Source organism: Chrysemys picta, chromosome 1 (genome assembly GCF_011386835.1).
Source record: "Chrysemys picta bellii isolate R12L10 chromosome 1, ASM1138683v2, whole genome shotgun sequence".
Classification (NCBI taxonomy): Eukaryota; Metazoa; Chordata; order Testudines; family Emydidae; genus Chrysemys; species Chrysemys picta.
The window spans coordinates 310,585,979-310,605,264 of NC_088791.1; the positions used below are offsets into that span (position 1 = coordinate 310,585,979).

Sequence of the window (19,286 nt, forward strand, 5' to 3'; positions counted from 1 at the left end):
AATCTTCTTCAAAGTGAGTTTATTGTCAAGACTGCCATCTAAGGCAGCTAGCAATATGGTTTCAGAATGACAAAACTCTTCATCAGGAGGGTGCTGACAGACAAAGAAAATAGACTTTCATTTGGACTATTTCTTCCTGTTTCTTTCAAAACTATGTTGTTTTTTTAGCTGCAGATGGAAAAAAAGCTATGTTGTACTATCACATAACCAGTAAGCCTAACTTCAGTACCAGGCAAATTGGTTGAAACTATAGTAAATAATAAAATTCAGACACACTGATGAACATGATACGTTAGGGAAAAATCAAAACAGCTTCTGTGAAGAGAAACCATGCCTCAATCTATTAGAATTCTTTGAGGTTAACAAATATGTGAACAAGGATTATCCAGTCGATATAGTGTACTTGAAATTTCAGAAAGCCTTTGACAAGATCCCTCACCAGAAGCTCTTAAGCAAACTAAGCAGTCATAGCATAAGGGATCCTCTCATGAATCAAGTATCAGAGGGGTAGCCGTGTTAGTCTGGATCTGTAAAAAGCAACAGAGAGTCCTGTGGCACCTTTAAGACTAACAGATGTATTGGAGCATAAGCTTTTGTGGGTGAATACCCACTTCGTCAGACGCATTCACCCACAAAAGCTTATGCTCCAATACATCTGTTAGTCTTAAAGGTGCCACAGGACTCTCTGTTGCTTTTCTCATGAATCAGTAGCTTAAGAAAGCAATAAGATAATAAGATAGTAAGTATCACAATGCCAGTGAATACTGCATAGTTTCTGGTTATCGCTCTCAAAAAAAGATTAGAATTGGAAAAGGTAGAGACAACAGCTTTGGTACAAGGAGGGATTAAACAGATTGGGACTGTTCAACTTGGAAAAGAGACGACTAAGGGGGATATGATAGAGGTCTATAAAATCATGAATGATTTAGAGAAAGTGAATAAGGAAGTGTTATTTACCCCTTCAGGTAACAAGAACTAGGAGTCACCCAATTAAACTATAGGCAGCAGGTTTAAAAACCAAACAAAAGGAAGTATTATTGCACACAATGCACAGTCAACCTGTGGAACTCTTTCCCAGGGGAGGTTTTGAAGAACCAAAGTATCACTGGGTTCAAAAAAGAACTAGATAAGTTCATAGAGGATAGGCCCATCAATGGCCATCAGCCAAGATGGTCAGGGATGCAACCCCATACTCTCAATGTCCCTCTGACCGTCAAAAGCTAGGACTGGATGACAAGCGGATGGATTACTTAGTAATTGTTCTGTTCATTCCCTCAGAAACATCTGGCATTGGCCACTGTCAGAAGACCCAGTATGGCCATTCTTAAGATACTTACCTCATTTGTAAACTACTGAGATCTATTAATAAAAAGCACTATATGTACATGAGATAAAGATACAGAGGGTCCTGTGGCACCTTTGAGACTAACAGAAGTACTGGGAGCATAAGCTTTCGTGGGTAAGAACCTCACTTCTTCAGATGCAAGTCTTGCATCTGAAGAAGTGAGGTTCTTACCCACGAAAGCTTATGCTCCCAGTACTTCTGTTAGTCTCAAAGGTGCCACAGGACCCTCTGTTGCTTTTTACAGATTCAGACTAACACGGCTACCCCTCTGATACGAGATAAAGATAATAATCCCTATTATAAAAGCCAGCTTTAAAGAGTGAGGAAGCTGATTTTTACATATTGCAATAAGAACTAAACTTATCATTTTCACTACCACGGAACAGCTTCCTGGTTTCTTCATGTACTCATTTTAATATGTTAATTTTTTTTTTTTTTTTTACAATAGCCAACTGCTATATTATCAAAGTTCATTTCTTCTGAAACATTAAATTCTCATTTTTCTGAATTCAGACTTGCCAAATTACAATTCTGTAGTAATTCACTCCTAAAAATAATTTGCTTCATATGTTATAATGAATTCTTAGACTAGAAAATTTTCATATTTACATTTTCTAGCACGAGAAATAAAGGGCACACTTCTAAAGCATATATCAAATATCCACCCAATCTGAGAACAGTCTAACTTTTATATTTTCCCATTGTTTTGGCTTGGGGGGACAAAAGAGTGAAGAAATAATATACATATGATCATATGAACTGCCATACTGAATCAGACCAGAGGTCCATCTAAGCCAGTGTCCTATCTCCAATAGTTCCCAGTGCCAAATGCTTCAGAGGAAATGTAAGAACTCCACATTAGGTACATTTGGGGTAGTCTGCCCAGCACATTCGATCTCATCCTGATCTCTAGTACTTGCCCTGAGGCACAAGGGTTAATATCAATTAATATCAACATTGTTATTATTTATGACATCTCTGGATATTCTTAAGACTCATATAAATGGATGTGACAAATGCGGGGTGTTCAGAATGGATAATTGATCAGGTAACTCAAAATCTGATTTATGTTGTCTTCTAAGATCATATACTAGACAACCAAAGGGGAGTGGATGGATTCAGCACACCATCCCACAGATATTGCTGGTCTTGTGACTGTATCTTATAACTCATTAAGGCTAAAAAGGTCTATCTACCCAAACCACGACAGGCACGTGCTCCTAGACAAACTAGCTAACAAACCAGGAAAAACCAACCTGAGGCAAAAGGACGATGACTTTGTACCTTAGACTTGCAACAAAACCAGTAGGAGGCAATATGGTAACTGGGCTGATTCACACAGGGTATTTAAAAAAAAATACATGAACTTCCCTGAAAGAGGAGAGTCTCAGACTTAAATTGAGGCCAGGTTGGCTCCCAAGAACCCCTTGGCATCCTTAAAACAATGTACGTTGATTTTGTTCTGTTCTTGCTATTTAAGAGGAAACCTTCCTAACTTAGCTAGTTGTGCAGCATAAATTCAGATGAGATTAAACATGCATGTAGGTTGTTTAAAATCCTTTTTTGCCCTCTGATGCTTTGTTCCAATTGCTAAATAAAAATAACTGTTTTAAGAAGGCTTTTGTCAATATATCAATGGTCACAGGTTCCCAAAGAGAGCAAACAGGTGCTAAAGCTCAGTCAGATCTGCAGGGTGATAAGTGGGTAGCATACACAGGATACTGTAGCCAGATCCTGGTCTAAGAGAGGCCCAAAACCTACACTGGATGCACTCAGAGGGATCAAAAAGGGGGCAGATGTGCAGCTAGCTCTACAACTGTGCAACATATCCTATCCCTTTTTGAATCTTATAGTTCTTGGCCTCAAATATTCCAATGTTGTGTAAAAGTATTTCCTTGTATGCAGTCTTGTAGCAATGTTGGTCCCAGGATATTAGAGATACAAGGTGGGCAAAGTAATCTCTTATCAGACCAAGCTTTCAAGCATACACAAAGCTCTTCTTCAGACCTACGCTCTATGTTGTAACAGGAGAAACTAAACACAAGCCTCATCTTGAATCCTGAGGATGAGTTTTCTGTAAGCTCGAAAGCTTGTCTCTCTCACTAGCAGAAGTTGGTTCAATAAAAGATACTACTAGAGACACAGGGTGGGTGAGGTATTTCCTTTTATCATTTTGAATTTCCCACCTTTTGACTGATTTTACTCAAGGTCCTCTTGTTCTTGAGTTATGATACTTTTACCATGTCCCCTCTTATTCTCCTTTCTAAGGGGAAAAAAAGTCATTCTTTTCACTATCTCTTCATACAAATATTTCCATGCCCTTGATCATCTGTCACTCTTCTCTGAACACCCTCTGGTTCAATAATAATATTTTTTATATGGGATGACCACTACCACACACAGGACTCAAGATGAGTCCGCACCATCGGTTTACAGAAAGGATTGTTCACCATTCTATTCCTCATGCAACTTATTTTGTTTTCTTTTCTCACTGCAGCAGCACAGTGACCAGAGGTCTTCACTAAGCTGCCTACAGTAATGCCCAGGTCTCCTCCTTGAGCTGATACGGTTAATTTAGAACCCTTGTAAAGGGTATGAGTAGTTCAGATTTTTCCCTCCAATATACATTACTTTACAGTAATATACTTACAATTTTAAAACTTCAGGTAGTCAATTGTGCTCAGTTTCTCCTATTACAATGTAGAGCGCAGCAGGTGCTTTACAGAGATTTAAGACTACAAGGTTCCTACCACAGATCTTACAACCTAAATTAAAATTAATACAAAGGTCTAAAGGGAAGAAATAGAACATTAAAAATGTGATGGCTGTATTTCACACATATAATAGATCCTTGGAAATAACAAGATGGCATATTTATGCTCCTCTCTGTTTTTAAATTAAGTGATATATTGCAACATGAATAAGATTAAAGGATGACAAGGTGACATGAGTGAAGGGGCTAAGGGATCAGTAAAACATAAGTAGCTGGCAGAGCATAATACAACACTCCCTTATGCACTAAGTAGTAAGAATGATCACTAAGGCTTGGTCTACACTAAACCCCCAAATCGAACTAAGGTACGCAACTTCAGCTACGTGAATAACCTTAGAAGTACCTTAGTTCGAACTTACCTCGGTCCACACGCGGCAGGCAGGCTCCCCCGTCGACTCCGTAGTACTCCTCTCGCCGAGCTGGAGTACCGCAGTCGACGGCGAGCACTTCCAGGTTCGACTTATCGCGTCCAGACAAGACGCGATAAGTCGAACCCAGAAGTTCGATTGCCAGCCGCCGAACTAGCGGCTGGGTATAGACGTACCCTTAGAAAAATTAACTGTGGTTCTTTGTGATATCAGTGTAGATCCCACTGTAGGTGCACATGCACAAGAATGAATTTTTCTAGCATTGTTGGTCAGGGTCGTGCATGCACCCTCTTTGTGCTCCCATATGAGGGTATAAAAGGCAGAGTGACAATGAAGATCCCTTTCTCAGTTCCCTCACAATGCAAAGCCTACATAGCTGAGGACTCTGAAAAGCAAGATGGAGGCCAAATCACGGGATCCGTGCAGACTACAACATCTCAAAGAACCACAGTTATTGTAGGACAAAGTAACTGTTCTTTCTTCTTTGAATACGTGTCAGTGTGGATCCCACTGTAAGACTGGCAAGTAGAATCCTCCCAGGATGGTGGGAGTGAGTAGTTAGTTTTTAAGCTGTCTTAGAAAACAGAATGAAATATTATTCTCCCAGACTTGGCATCTGACCTGGCTGCCAGTGCGTCAGGTCCAGTCAACCAGTCCCTATTGGCCCCGACCATGCTGCTGTGATTCTGTGTTTTAAGCCTCTGAAGAGTCTAAATAGAGCTTAAGCATTGCCTCTGTCTTAGGGCCTAGGTGTAGATCCTCTAGCTAGTACCCCCTGAGAGTTCAGCCCATGCTGCCCACTGCCCAATCCCTGGAATGAGTGCTGGCCCCTCAGATTTCCTCTGTAGCTTAAATACACCATCCCCCATTCATAAACGTAAGTCTTCTGTGTTACCTTTTCAAGGGACAAGCAATATGTGCTACACCTGAACATACACAGACTTCGCATAGGATTTAGACACAGCATTGATCTCTCTTTAGTAGCATAGAAATACCCAGATCTAAACCATACACGCATTTCCTTGCCTCAGTTTCATCACCACTCTGGAGCATTCTATGAGCTGGGATCATCTCCTTTGGGACCATTCAGAATTCTTCTGCTGCAGTTCAGAGTTTGTATGCTGAAACATGGAGCCTTCTCCTCCCAGCTCACCTACTCCAATGTTAGCCAGTTCATTCTCTTTAAACTCTAGCTCTATCGCCTCTCTTTGTCCACTCTCTCCACTTTCCCCCCGTCCCTTCAGACAAGTGGAGGAAGTATCTTCTCCAAGCTCAAGCAAACCCATTGTCCCAAGATGCTTCACCCTGAATAGATGGTTGTTGAATTTTCATGACCCACCATTGTCTCTGCTCTGGCAGAGAGCATGACCCAGGCCCACCAGTCCATGTTGGATTCCACATTTACATAGGGGCAGTGATAAAGCAATTTTCCATGAAGTGCAAACTTAATGTCTTCAACTACCATTCATAATGGCGATGAGAAAAAACTTTTTAAAGGTAAGATGATATATTGAGCACTATGATAACAGTTCAAAAGGAGACTACATATGCTTTAGAAGGATGACACTGAATTCCCACATTGGAGTTAGTCTCTCTCTGGAGGGCAAACATGAAGGCCACTGAGGAATTTTGATATCGTAGGGGGTGAGAAATACACATACGACTGCCCTGGAGGTGAAACACAGATATTGTGGTGAGGTGGGCTTTCAGGGAGCTCAACATTAGTCCTGTATGTTTTCAGAGCAGGACATGGTCTAAGATGTTTGGTAACGAGGCTTCCACAGGGTCAATATTATTTTGAGTTACCCAAATGGAGAATCTTTTCCATTTTGAGGAGAATGTTTACCTGGTGGAAAGTTTCCTGCTCTGTATAAGAATTTGCTGAACCGGTAGGGAGCAATCTCTGTCACTGTTGCTCAGCCAGCCAACATCCAGGGTGTCAGATGCAACATTAGTCCACATGCATTATCTGACATGGTTCTGGGATATTAAGACTTGGCAGATCAGAATGTGCATGTGGCCACTGGGACATCTGCAGCAGATCTGACCATCAATATGTCTTGGCTAATAATGAGCTATCACGATGATTAAGTCCACGTCCCATCTGATCCTGGGAATCTGTGGGAAAGCCCTTGAGACCACCTAAGGAAGAAAGCATCTAGCAGGGATCTTGGGCTCATGCTTCCTCTGGAGTAGAAGTTCCAGCACTTGCTTATCACCAAGGAAACCACCCAAGTCTCTGGTGGAAGTCCCCACTGATAGAATGCTCCACGTTGGATGGATTTCTGCAGTGACCGCTCATGATTGGTTACCATGTTTCCGCTCAGAAAATCCACTAGGACTTTGCTGACCCACGGGAGGTGTAGAGCTAGTGAGGTCACTTCAGAACTTGGTGGCTTCCAGACAGAGGGGATGATCGAGCACGCCTTGTTTGTTTATAGAGTGCACCTCCAGTGTAATGTCTGTCAGGATTTGCACCATGCAGTTCCACAGAACAGGCTGGCATCTTATACAAGCCAGTGTGATAGCTCTCAGTTCCAGGATATTAATATGCAATTTAAAATCTTCCTGAGACCACGTGCTTTGCTTTTGAAGGTGGTTCAGATGGGCATCCAGTCTGTCCCTGATAAGCATGACTGTTGGTGACAGGACTGAAAATTTCACTTATCTAGTCAGCAAGTGAACTGCCACAGGACTTGAGGTAGGACTGTGACCCATCTGCTTATATGACGTCTGTATGGGAAGTACACGTATCTCAGCCACAGGCAAAGTCTGGCAAGCAGTCTGACTGAGACAACTAAGGGGTTGGGGTGAATGTAGAACTACAGAATGGGGTACCTGGTACGTCTCCGACACAATTTGCTGTTGGTGTTATAGTGGATGGAGTCGGACACTGAGCTTTTACTGGGTCTACTAGTCCCTTGTTAATGAGGAAGGTACTCCTGGCAGGACCAAAAGCTTACAAAATGTCGAACCACTTGTGGGACTGTTGGAGTCACTAGGCATAGCTATCAGGTAACTCGGGGGGATGGAAGGCCATAAGTGCTGATGAAACCCCCCTGCTCTGGGTCTAAATGAGCCACAGTAACTCCATCTTGTGAACCTTAACCTACCTACATGCTGACAGCCTAAAAGCAGAATATGTAATGGTCAGCTTTTTAGCAGACAGCTGCAGTTTCACTCACACTAGCAGAACTTTTAGTGATAACAAGGGGAAAAGTGGGAGGGAAAGGCCTACTACGTAGAGCTTGCAAGGTCGAAGATAAGCATGCGGACGAGAACTTTTCTAACACGCCACAATGTAATGCCTGCTGTAACCGAGGGAGGGGTAAGGGGGGAACAGAACAAAGGCTTACACACAAACAGCGTGGAATATAAAATGGGAAACTTGCTAGTATTTTCTGCGCTTGATTTGAGATATGCTGGTCTCCTAGTGCCTATTCAGAGCTCTTGAATAAATTTGGTTTGCTTCTTCACCCTGGTGTGTCTATTGGTGCGTTGCACACCAGGCAACGAACCCTGTTGCCCCCTTGGGCCCTCTGGGCCGGCAACAGGACTTCTCTGAGATAACTGAAGTCTTGATCTCCAGAGTCTCAGCAATCCGCACAAGTTGCTCCTGGAATGCGTTTAAGTCATCTGGTGCAGAAACCAGTGCTAAGGATATGACTTCATCTGGCAACAATGAGGAAAAGAGGTTTAGGAGGCAAGACAGTACTGATGTTGTTTTGCCCCTGGACCCCATTCCTCCCAATATTCCAGCATCACACAGTCAGCCAGGGAGAGCGCTGGAGAGGCGGACCTTTTCCTTGAGGAGACTAGCTTCTTGATGCCTGTGAATGTAGGCCCAATACCCCCAAAAGGACCCTGATGCAGGGCCGGCTCCAGGGTTTTGGCCGCCCCAAGCAGCCAAACAAACAAAAAAAGCTGCGATCGTGATCTGCGGCGGCAATTCGGCGGGAGGTCCTTCGCTCCGAGCAGGAGTGAGGGACCGTCTGCCAAATTGCCGCTGAACAGCTGGACATGCCGCCCCTCTCCGAAGTGGCCGCCCCAAGCACCTACTCGGTAAGCTGGTGCCTGGAGCCGGCCCTACCCTGATGGCACCTGGTATGCTTACATTTGATACAGGCTGTTGACTTGACCAATAACAGTCCCGGCTGGTGTCTGCAGCAGAAGTCTGTTGCCCTCTTGGTGGCACAGCTCACAGACCTCAGAGGGGAAGGCTCCCTGCTTAATGACAGGAAAATTGGTGCCTTGGTGAAAGCAAAGAGTAGACATCTTCTAGGGGTGATGCCAATGTATAGGGCTATGTCTATTCTAGAGTCTATGACAGCATAGTGCCTTAGTGTGATGCAGTGTACACCTACAGAAGGAGGAGTTCTGCCAGTACAGTAACCACCTCTCCAAATGAAGTTAGTTATGCCAATAGAAACCCTCCTCTGTCAGCATAGATTTGTCTACACTGGGGGCGGTTTGTTGGCATAGCTGTGTCATTAGGGTGTTTAAGAGGAATTAGTCCATCGCAGGATGGACATGACTTGAAGCCTGGAAGTTTTAACTCTGCCACTATAGATACCCTATACAGAAGGTCCTATATGGTATTCTGATCAGAGAATCTCAGTCCAACGGTTGCTGATCAGTTCATGCAAAATAGATGATCAGAAGCGGTTTTGAAGATTTTGAAGTAGCTTTAGCCTGAGCTAAGTAGAAGAAGGCTGGACACTCACCATGTTCTAGCTTGCTGTCACGGGTGGTAAGAGGAGAAACTATGGAAGGGTTGCGGGGACACCACCTTTAAGCCCTCATGTAAGAACACGCAAAGGCACAGGGTGCATACGTGGCCCCAACTAACACTGTTAGTCAAAGAAAAATCCAGTCTCTCACAAGTAAAATGAGAAAGGCAGTGGGGAGACTTGTAAAGAGCAGAACAGAAGGCAAGGAAGATAATTTTATGCTGCAGATGTTGAGTGCAATAGAGAAAAGAAATAGAAGGCAGAACGCACTAAAGCAGAGGAAGTTAAAGTAGTCAATACAAGAGTTAGGGCGTGTCCATACAGCACTGCAGTGCAGACTATGGGTGTGCGAAGTGTATGCCATGCCAAAGCGTTGCACTGTAATACTGCTGGCATGAACTAAAAGGTACCTAGTTTGTATTAACAATCCTAGATGAAAGAGGATTAAATTAACACGAATTAAGTAACTTTTAGTTGATGCCAGCAGCGTCCACATAGAGCAGTTATAGCACAATGCTTGTGAACTGCAGAGCGTACCAATCTCTGTAGTCTGCACTACAGTGCAGTATAGACATAGCCCGTAGCAGTCAAAGGTAGAGTAAATACAGGAAGTTAGGGTATATTTTTCATTCGTTAGAGAGACAAGCAACAAGACTGAGCAAACGACTGGTTGGGAAGATCAATTATAAAGGACCTTGAAGTGAGAGATGAAGAATTTATCCACCAATCCAAGTAATAACTTGAAATAAACTTTCAGATTATTGAACTTTTTTTTTTAATATAAATAATTCACATGAACTGGAAATGCTATCAGCAGCCAATCCTCTAGATAATTTTAGTCACATAGAACAAACAGGAGATGACAGCAAAGACACTAATGCTTTAGCAACAGCATAACAAACTCCTGCAGGTTCACCCACCCCTCTAACACATTACACTTTTTAATTGTAGTAGCACCCAATACCCCAATCAGGGAGTACAGCCCTGCAGATTATGACAAGATGTAACTGGTAGCTAAACACATAAAACGGGAGTGGAGAAAGATACAAAGTAATAGTTATGATGGTTGTGGTTGCATAAATCAGAAACATCAGCTGTTATATCAGTCACGCTGTGCACATTCTTCCAAAGCTTTTTCCCTAGTGTATAGACTACTGTCAACATTATGGAGAAAAACAATTTGGAGATCTATCTTCCAATGGAGGCCATGCCAACAAAACAAAACAGTGTTTAGATCACATAGAGAAGACACAATCACAAGAAAATGGCTGCCATTCTGTTAATAAATGTCTGGTTTCAGTAAGAATGGTCTGTCTGATGAACAGAACCTTCAGAAACCCAATCTAGAACAACTAAGAAAACTTGTATTCTGAGGGTGGCTCCAAGAAACAAAGTCCTGATTCTGAAGTATTTTTGGAATTTGATTCTACAACTATATCTAAAATATAAATGAAAATCCAATATATGGAAAGGATTTAAAGCATTCTAAGCAAGAGAGAAAACATGGACTGTACTTCCTTAGTGGTTTCTGTATCCAGCATAAAGGGAACAGAAAGTTCTTTTAGCACAGCAAAACGCATCCAATGAAGAAAAGATTCTATTGATGTCATTAGAACAGTCCCTTCTGGAACAAGTGACCTGTCTTAAAGCTTAATAGTTTTATGACACGGTGATATGCAATATTTCAATATTCAACCCACTGCCAGAAATTAACATGTAGTGTTCTACTGAAGTGATATCTTCCCAACAAATAATTTTTGAAATGTCCCTCTAACATATCCTAAGTATATAATTGTTTGGTGGCTGAAACAAGCACACCTACATCTAGCAAAATACATTTTATAAGAACTATATACTTTTTTAACATATATTATTTATATACAAAATTAATGAGTGCATAAGCGAGTACAAAAACATCTCTTACTAAAAACTGATAATGTTGTAAAAATTCCACCATTCATTATTCCTCTGTATGTCGTGTCCCCCCCTTTTTCCCAAAAGTGATATTTCCAAAGATCTTTTTATGAAGAACAAACATCACTGTGCTTCAATTTAGTCTATAATCTTAGAAACAGTTTGCATTGTTTGTTATGATATGGACACATTAGGAAATAAATTGGAAACCATTTGTGAAAAGTTGGTGGGGTATTACTTTTGCATGTTTGAAACCTTTATTACAAAAAAAGAACATTATTGTAAAGAGCCACTTAAATATTGTGTTGATTAATCAATTGCCAGAGGCCAGGTCTACACAATGCCCTTACTTCAGTATAGCCAAATCGCTATAGGGTGTGGAAAAAAAATCAACCCCGTAGGCAACACAGTTATACTGACCTTACACTCCTGTGTAGACAGCGCTATGTTGGCAGGAGAGCTTCTCCCGTCAACATAGCTACCACCTCTCACGGAGGTGGAGTAATTAAGCCGACGGGACAGCTCTCCCCTGTCGGCTTAGAGCAGGGGTTCTCAAACTGGGGGTCGGGACCCCTCAGCGGGTGGTGAGGTTATTACATGGGGGGTCGCAAGCTGTCAGCCTCCACCCCAAACCCCACTTTGCCTCCAGCATTTATAATGGTGTTAAATATATAAACAAGTGTTTTTAATGTATAAGGGGGGGGTCGTACTCAGAGGCTGGCTATGCGAAAGGGGTCACCAGTACAACAGTTTGAGAACCACGGGCTTAGAGTGTCTTCAAAGTGCTACAGCTGTAGTGTAACCTGCCCTGAGCCTCCATTTAGAACACGATAGCCATTCTATACTAACAATCCATTCTAAGGGCACTGCTTGTCAAGGTGTTAAATTAGGAAAAAGGTGAAAATCTAAGGTTCTTGATAAAAACATGCACCTTAAGTATATCCTTCTTAAGTATGCACTTCTGAAGTATATCCTGAAGTTTAATCAATCAAGAGATCACATTTCATAGCAATTAGCTATGAAGCTCAAATTCACCCCGTTCAGGATTTTTCTTCATATTATCGTTTTTACAGGGTCAGTTGACAGAGCCAGATTTTTCCTTAATAAACATAAACCAGTTAAACTAAAGCAGTTTTCCATGGATCTATGACATCATAATCCTAATTCAATATAAAAAAAGAGTTCAGCAGTTTAGGGAGATCAAGCAAGGCACAGAAAGTCAGTAGTAGCTGAGCAAGGGAAGTCAATTTTTGCTTTCAGTAAAAAGGTTCAAGAGGTGTACGGCCAAAAATATGGGCTGTTACAAAGAAATATTTTCATGAAAAAAATGTAAATAAATATTCCGTTTCAGAGTTGGAAAACTAAATGGCATTGTACTAGTTAATGAGAACCAAAAGAAGAGGTCGTAACCAGTTACATTCTGTTTATCTGATAATCATATGTCACTCTCCAGCCTCTGCTGCTCTAACAATAACTTCAGTCTCAACACCTGTTAGTTTTCTCCTCCCACTCTCTTCTGCATGTAATTTTCCCCATTGGGTCCTATGCACTGAACACCTTCACTATCTCAGTTAGTCAATTCATCAACATCTCACTCTCTCTTAAAAATCCACTTAGTCCATGAGACCCACAAGAACTGAATTATCATTTAAACAGAAACACAAACTATGTCATATCCTGACCTTTGATTCCCTAGTATGTCCCACCATCCATGGGTCTATATATTAGACCATAAGCTCTTCAGGACAAGGACTGTTTGTGTACTGTAAAAGAGCTATACACATTTTCAGAACTAACTGATTTCTAATAGAAAACTGTAAATCCTGTTTCATTATCCAGCAGAATCAAATGCAAAAGTAAATAAGCAGGGCAATTAGAGAAAACTAAATTTTACTTTCAAACTTTGTTATAACAGTGTATGGTGTTAACACAGGTGAAGTCATTTCCTCTCTCCAAAAGTAGTTATCTGAACAGTTTTACTTTTTTAACATGTGCAACGGTTGTAAGGACCATGAATATCTAATGTGTAAAGATGTAGTTGAACACTAAGCCTAAATAGGGATGGTATAAGAACAGTATTAGAAAAATGCTGCAATTTAATACTGTACACAAAACTGTTTTATTGAAATAAGTTACACAGACCGTCTTGGAGGACAGAAAGCACCTTGCACCACAGGTATTTTTCACCATGGCAAATAGGCATACTCTTCAGGCTTGCAGATGTCACACTAATATAATTTTCAATATTTTCTTTCACTGGTGATACAAAATATTCCTGTATAAATAATGTGAATTGAGCAAAGGTTTTTCTGCTATCCACGTTACCTACTCATGGAAAAGACTTTGGTGTCAAAGTTAATTTGGAACCCAGTGTGTATAAGTAGCTCAGATTATTCATTGCATTATCTTGTACTTCATAGATAAAATGAATTCACTGTAGTCTGCTGCCCAATCACTCAGTTTTATTAGTTTCTTAAATTCCTCACAATCCTCTCTAAATTTGATTACCCTAAAAACTGTGTCATCTGCAAGTTTTTCACCCTGTTTGATAAATGCTAATATATGATATAATCACTATAGCTTGCAGCAGAAGTAGAAAAGGGAAAATTTAAGGTCAGACTTTCAATCTTATTTCTGAATTTCCTCACTTCTGATTGATTCCTTAACCCTGATGTTGCAGTACTGCCAGGTTTTTATTCTTTAGTTTTTGTTTTGTGATTTATTTTGAAAGTGAATAAACTATATTTTGTATTAATATATTTTATTTACAGCCATTATTTAAATACTGTATATATTCAGCATTGCTGAAAAGTTCGTTTGGGGTGCTTATTCCCTATTTCTAGGACACTGATCATCCTGAGAAGCACTCACTCAGTCACATATCAGTTTCCATGCAGTATTTACTAACTCAGGAGAAAAATGCTACTAAATAATATGGTTACTTACCCTGGTCTCACCAGGAGAAGCCTGTTTTATTAGCCAGTGTTCTGTGTCCCATAGAAAGATTGAGCTGTCCTGATTTTAAGCGGGTAACATTTTAAATTAACACACTAATTGGCAGTGTGATCCTACCCCCCACCCCACCCCCAGGCTGGGACCATCTGAAATTTACATTCAACATATGCCCATGGCAAACTGGGGACATTTGAAATTCAGACAAAATATAAAGGGCAAAGCACAAATATCAAACAAGATTTCATCATGGTGTTACCTCCAGCCCCGCTTGTCCCATTTTGGCAGGAGCAACTCCACTATAAATTTTTCATCATTTTGTTTTTGCTACTTCAGCATGTTTCATTACATTACCAGTATTTTTAAGTGCTCAAAATACCCATCCTATAGCAACTAAGTACTTCTAAATGTAGCATTTTACAAATTAATTTTCCAGGCAATGACTAAGTAGGAGATCAATATTTTAGAAAAAAAATTAGTCTGCTGATCAAGTCTATTTTTTCATGAGAGAAGAAAAAACCCAACTTCCTTAACAAGTATGTTACAATTCAGTTTTTCCAGATCTTGGTTCCCACCACAACTCAACCAGAATCTCCTGGTTCTGCAACTGTACATGTGCTATTATGCCCCTCTCCCAACCTCCTGGCTGCGGTGATAGAGATATATCTCCATTATTCTGCCCCTCCCTCAGCTTTCTGACTGCTGCAAATTTATCTGTTAGCTACCCTTCCACTCAACCTCCATTTTCAAGTCCTTTTCCCAGTGTCTGCCTCTGCTGTTTATAGTTTAGCCAACCAGCCACAAAGTAAAGTAGACCATCTTTTTCAGGTTCAGTACTATCCACATGCTTTTGAAGAGCATGAGTGAACACTGACATACACTGGTTAATTTTTACTCTGCTGTTGTATGGGAAAGCTCCAAGTAACTGCTGAGGCTCTGAAGCTACCTACAGACTGACAAAGACAGCAATTCATCAGTTACACTCAGTTCACATTTGGAACGTTTTCTTTGCAACAAGAGGGAATAGTGGGGTTTTTGTTGAGGTTTTTCGGGTGCGGAGGTTTGCTTTCATTAAATAAAAGCTCTCACCTGTAAAAGCTCGCTGTTTCCTCTGGGCAACTGGGTTACATAAGTATTTAGGGATTTGGAATACCGACTCTTTGTTACCAGTGATGAAGCACAGGAAAGAACCTATCTAGCTTGACTCTCAGGGTATGTCTACATGATAAACACCTGCAGCTGGCCCAGGTCAGCTGACTCCGGCACACAGGGGTCGGGCTGTGGGGCTGTAAAACCATTGTGTAGACATTTGGGCACAGGCTGGATCCTGAGCTCTGGGACCTAGCAAGGCAGTAGGGTCCCAGAGCCTGGGCTTCAGCCCAAGCCTAAACATCTACACAGCAATTAAGCCCAAGTCAGTTGACCCATCCCAGCTGCAGCCATGTTGCAGGTCTTTTATTCCAGTGCAGAAATATCCCCAGAACCCAGGACGAGACTGCAGGACTTGCAGTGTAAAAAAAAAAAAAAAAAAAAAAAAAAGTCAAGTAAGCACATTTGAAACAAAAACAAAAAAAAATGAGAAAAAATATGGAAGCCCAAGATATCAATTTTAAAGGACTTTTTAGGCTAGAACTGTATTAGAATATAATCCATGTAAATCTGAAAAATATTTGTGTAGCCTGACAACTTTACAATGTCTAGATTATTTGGATTTCTACAGCAGGGATTTATGGAGAAATTTTTATAAGGATGTGCTGTTGCAGCTGAAGAACTGCAACATAGGTGATGAATGTCCGCATTTAACCTTTGATTCAGAATAGTCTGGCATCTGGAAAACAAGTTTCAAATCATATTTTGAGATAGTAATTGATGGTTCCTAAAACCCTGTAAGAAATGCCATAGCGTTTTTCTCATTTGAAAAACTAAAGCTACTCTGTACACCACTCATATAGACTGCGTTGAGTCTTTACGTGTACGTCAGTCACAGCAAATTTGATTTTGTAAAAATGTTAGCATGTGAAGGAAGCCCTGCTAGACTTAAAAATCCATGCTTCAGCAGAACTTCGCTACTTTCTAGTAGACGTGACCTTTCCATTTAATGTTGCCATGCAGCTCTTGTATGTTAAGCTCTCAATGATAGTTTTCATTGTCTGTTGATCACAAATTCCCCTCCATAGCACAGCGTGGAGAAGCGGTGTACAGAAGATTCATAGATTTAACTTTTTTAAAACCTGAAGGGACCATTATGACCATCTAGTCTGACCTCCTGCAAAACACAAGCTTAGAACTACATGAAGTGATTCATGCATTGACCACAGTAACTGTGTCCTAAGAAATTAATCCAACCTAGATTTGAAGACTTGATTTACATTGGCTTTTTACAGCACCCTATATATATATTTTTATATATATATATTTTTATATATATATATATATATATATATATATAAAAATTACTGTTTGGGACTGTATTCTGTTTGAAAGAAAAATATAATCACAGCATGATCGCTAGCTCCTAGGCAACCACTAATTTTAGATTAGTGCTCAGCTCACCTTTATTAGTCACTCAAGTTGAAGTCCCACATGATAAACACAATTTTTCTTTCTGTGTCTTACAGACTGATACTTAAGGAGCCATTTGCCCTGTTGTCCATTCTGATTTTAGTGGCCTACAAGAGATCCCCTGGCTTTATCAGTTAGAATACTGAGCCATAAGATCCTGTGCTTCCAAGTTATTGATAACTAACAGATTATGGTAGCTTTCAAACAGATCACCATCCACTGTCCTTTTACCAACTCTATCCTTGCTAAGTAGGTCAGGATGTTAAAAGCACAGGCATTCTCCCATCAGGTTTCAGTAATGCCAACTATGTCAATTTTTTTTCGTCACAAGACCATTCCAAATTCCTCCCATTTGATAATATGGCTTCTAAATCACTGGAGCACCATTTAAATACCAGCATGATAGGCATCTTAAATAAATTCCTCAGACTTGATACATTTCAGTTTACAATAGCTTTCAATTTACAAAAAGAAGAACAGGAGGACTTGTGGCACCTGTTCTTCTTTTTGCGGATACAGACTAACACGGCTGCTACTCTGAAACCTTTCAATTTACAGTTCTCCAGGTAATTTTCAATCCATGTGACAATATCCATATTCAATGCAAATTTAATTCATTTCCTTGGATTTTTGAGTCATTACTCAGTGCTTTACTAATATGCTCCATTCATCTATTGATTTAGTAATTAGACAAGAAAAATAACTGATTGACATTAGAAACCCAAGCTGTTCATTGCTAATAGTGTCATTATCCTTCAGGCATGCACTCACTATTGGTTCCATTATTGTATTATTTCTAAATACTATCAATAAAATTCAGTATGGGTCTAAATTTCAGAGGTGTTAAGCAACCACAGCTCCAATTAAAGTAACAGGATTTGTGGATACTCAAAATCTCGGGGGGGGGGGGGCGCGGAGGAAGGGGGGGAGAGAATCAGACCCCAAGGCTATGTTCACACTACCCCACAGTTCAGACTATAGGATGCAAGAATAGTGGTGCGTACCAAAGTGCCGAGCTGTAACTCCACTGGGTGAACCTCTTCAAACAGGATTATGTAACGAAGTAGGAATCTTTTAGTTTATGCCCTCAGCATCCATGCGGGGGGAGTTAATGCAGCACTTTGGTGCATACTACTATTCACACCACCATAGTCTGAACTGTGGGACAGTGTAGACAAGCCCTAAATTTATAGTGTACTTAAAAAAAAAAAAAGTTTTCAATGCAACATCACAATTCCAATAATCACATAGACAAGTAAAGCTTGACTTAAGTTAGAGCCTTAACATTTAAATTTAGCTTTGAAAATTACTACAGGCTGATTGTCCTCTGGACAGGCACACACAATAACTCCTTGTAAGACAACTCTTGACAGATACAGATGAGCATTTACAAGGGTAACAGGTAACCATGCTCGTCATTTCAACCTTGACAACCAGCACGACGACATCAAGATTAAGCTTCCAAAACATTTAACACTTGATTCCGCAGAAAACACGATTACGCTAGATGTTTTGAAAATAGATCACTTTTTTCCCCTTTTACAAATACATGGTGATGCCAGACATATGCTTGTTTTCAAAACAACAACTGTTAAGAAGGACGAACGCTCTTTCTGAGGTTCTTGCCAAAAATAACATTCTATGGTTTTGTGAAATATGACAGCAGGCAGCTTACTAAACTCAGAGAGTAATGAGGAGGAGGGCAGTTGCATTTGGCATAGTATCCCATGTTTTACACCCCTTTCCCTCATTTTTAAGATTTGCATCGAGCATCTTTTGGGATCAATTGGGGGAGGGGGGGTAAGAACATACCTTGCATTGCTCTCCAGTAAGCATTTCCAGCAGACCAAAAATCCCCACAGTGTGTCAAATAGTCTAGAGGAAACCACATAAAACAGAAGGGTGTCATGATGGCTTTTTGCACAGCATGGGGGGCATAGGGGAGAAAGAAGTAGGTTGAAAAGTGAAGTAAAACAGTTCAGAAAAACTAGGGAAAAAAAGAGAAAGACTGAGGTGTGAGGAACCAAAAAAAAAAAACCCCCCCCCACAAAACCCACGTGAAAAGAAGAGACAGATACCACACACACACACACAAAGAGAAATTAACAGCTTCATTTTAAGTTGTAGGACACAGGGGGAGAAGGGATTGTATCAGGGCTTTTCAGCTGCCAAAAGCAACATAAACAAAAACCACCACCACCGTAAGATGTTTTTAATTCACCATCACCACCATCTGTTTTCAGCAAGGTGGGGTAGTAATCCCAATAAAAATTGAAATAAGCCCATCAAACTTTTAATTTCTGTGCATTTTTTAAGTAAAATCACCACAAAGTAAAGAAGTCAACATTTCAAAACACTCCACTTCATCCACAAATATTTCTTGCAACAAATTCACTGCTCAAAAACTATAGACAGATTAGTTAACTAAAGTGCTTTGAGAACTACTGCTGCAAAGCACTATATAAGAACTAGGTATCCTTAGTAATAAAAGACAAAATACCTGGTTAATTTGAAGCTTTTTTGCATAAGTAGTAATACCATGAAACATTTAAATTAACCCAAATATGGAATTTTAGTTAAGATTTCTCTATGCCATAAAAGAGGATAGAATTATAAATCCAAAACAGCAAAACATGCCCATT

At 40.4% G+C, this 19,286-nt stretch overlaps 1 protein-coding gene across 33 annotated transcripts in view; it reads right to left on the reverse strand.

The window, feature by feature from the left end:
- The window catches only part of WASF3 (WASP family member 3), a 159,395-nt gene that overhangs the window by 125,550 nt on the left and 14,559 nt on the right, over positions 1-19,286 (reverse strand). For 6 of the 33 annotated variants that reach the window (XM_042842859.2, XM_024105407.3, XM_065581402.1 and 3 more), the window contains exon 2: positions 18,457-18,519. The exons of 22 other annotated variants lie outside the window; for them this stretch is intronic. The gene's annotated coding sequence lies outside the window, so the exon portion shown is untranslated. Of the gene's footprint in view, positions 1-14,076; positions 14,146-18,456; positions 18,520-19,286 lie in introns of all 33 variants that reach the window. 5 more of the 33 variants (XM_065581416.1, XM_042842850.2, XM_065581406.1 and 2 more) reach the window with 1 other exon arrangement.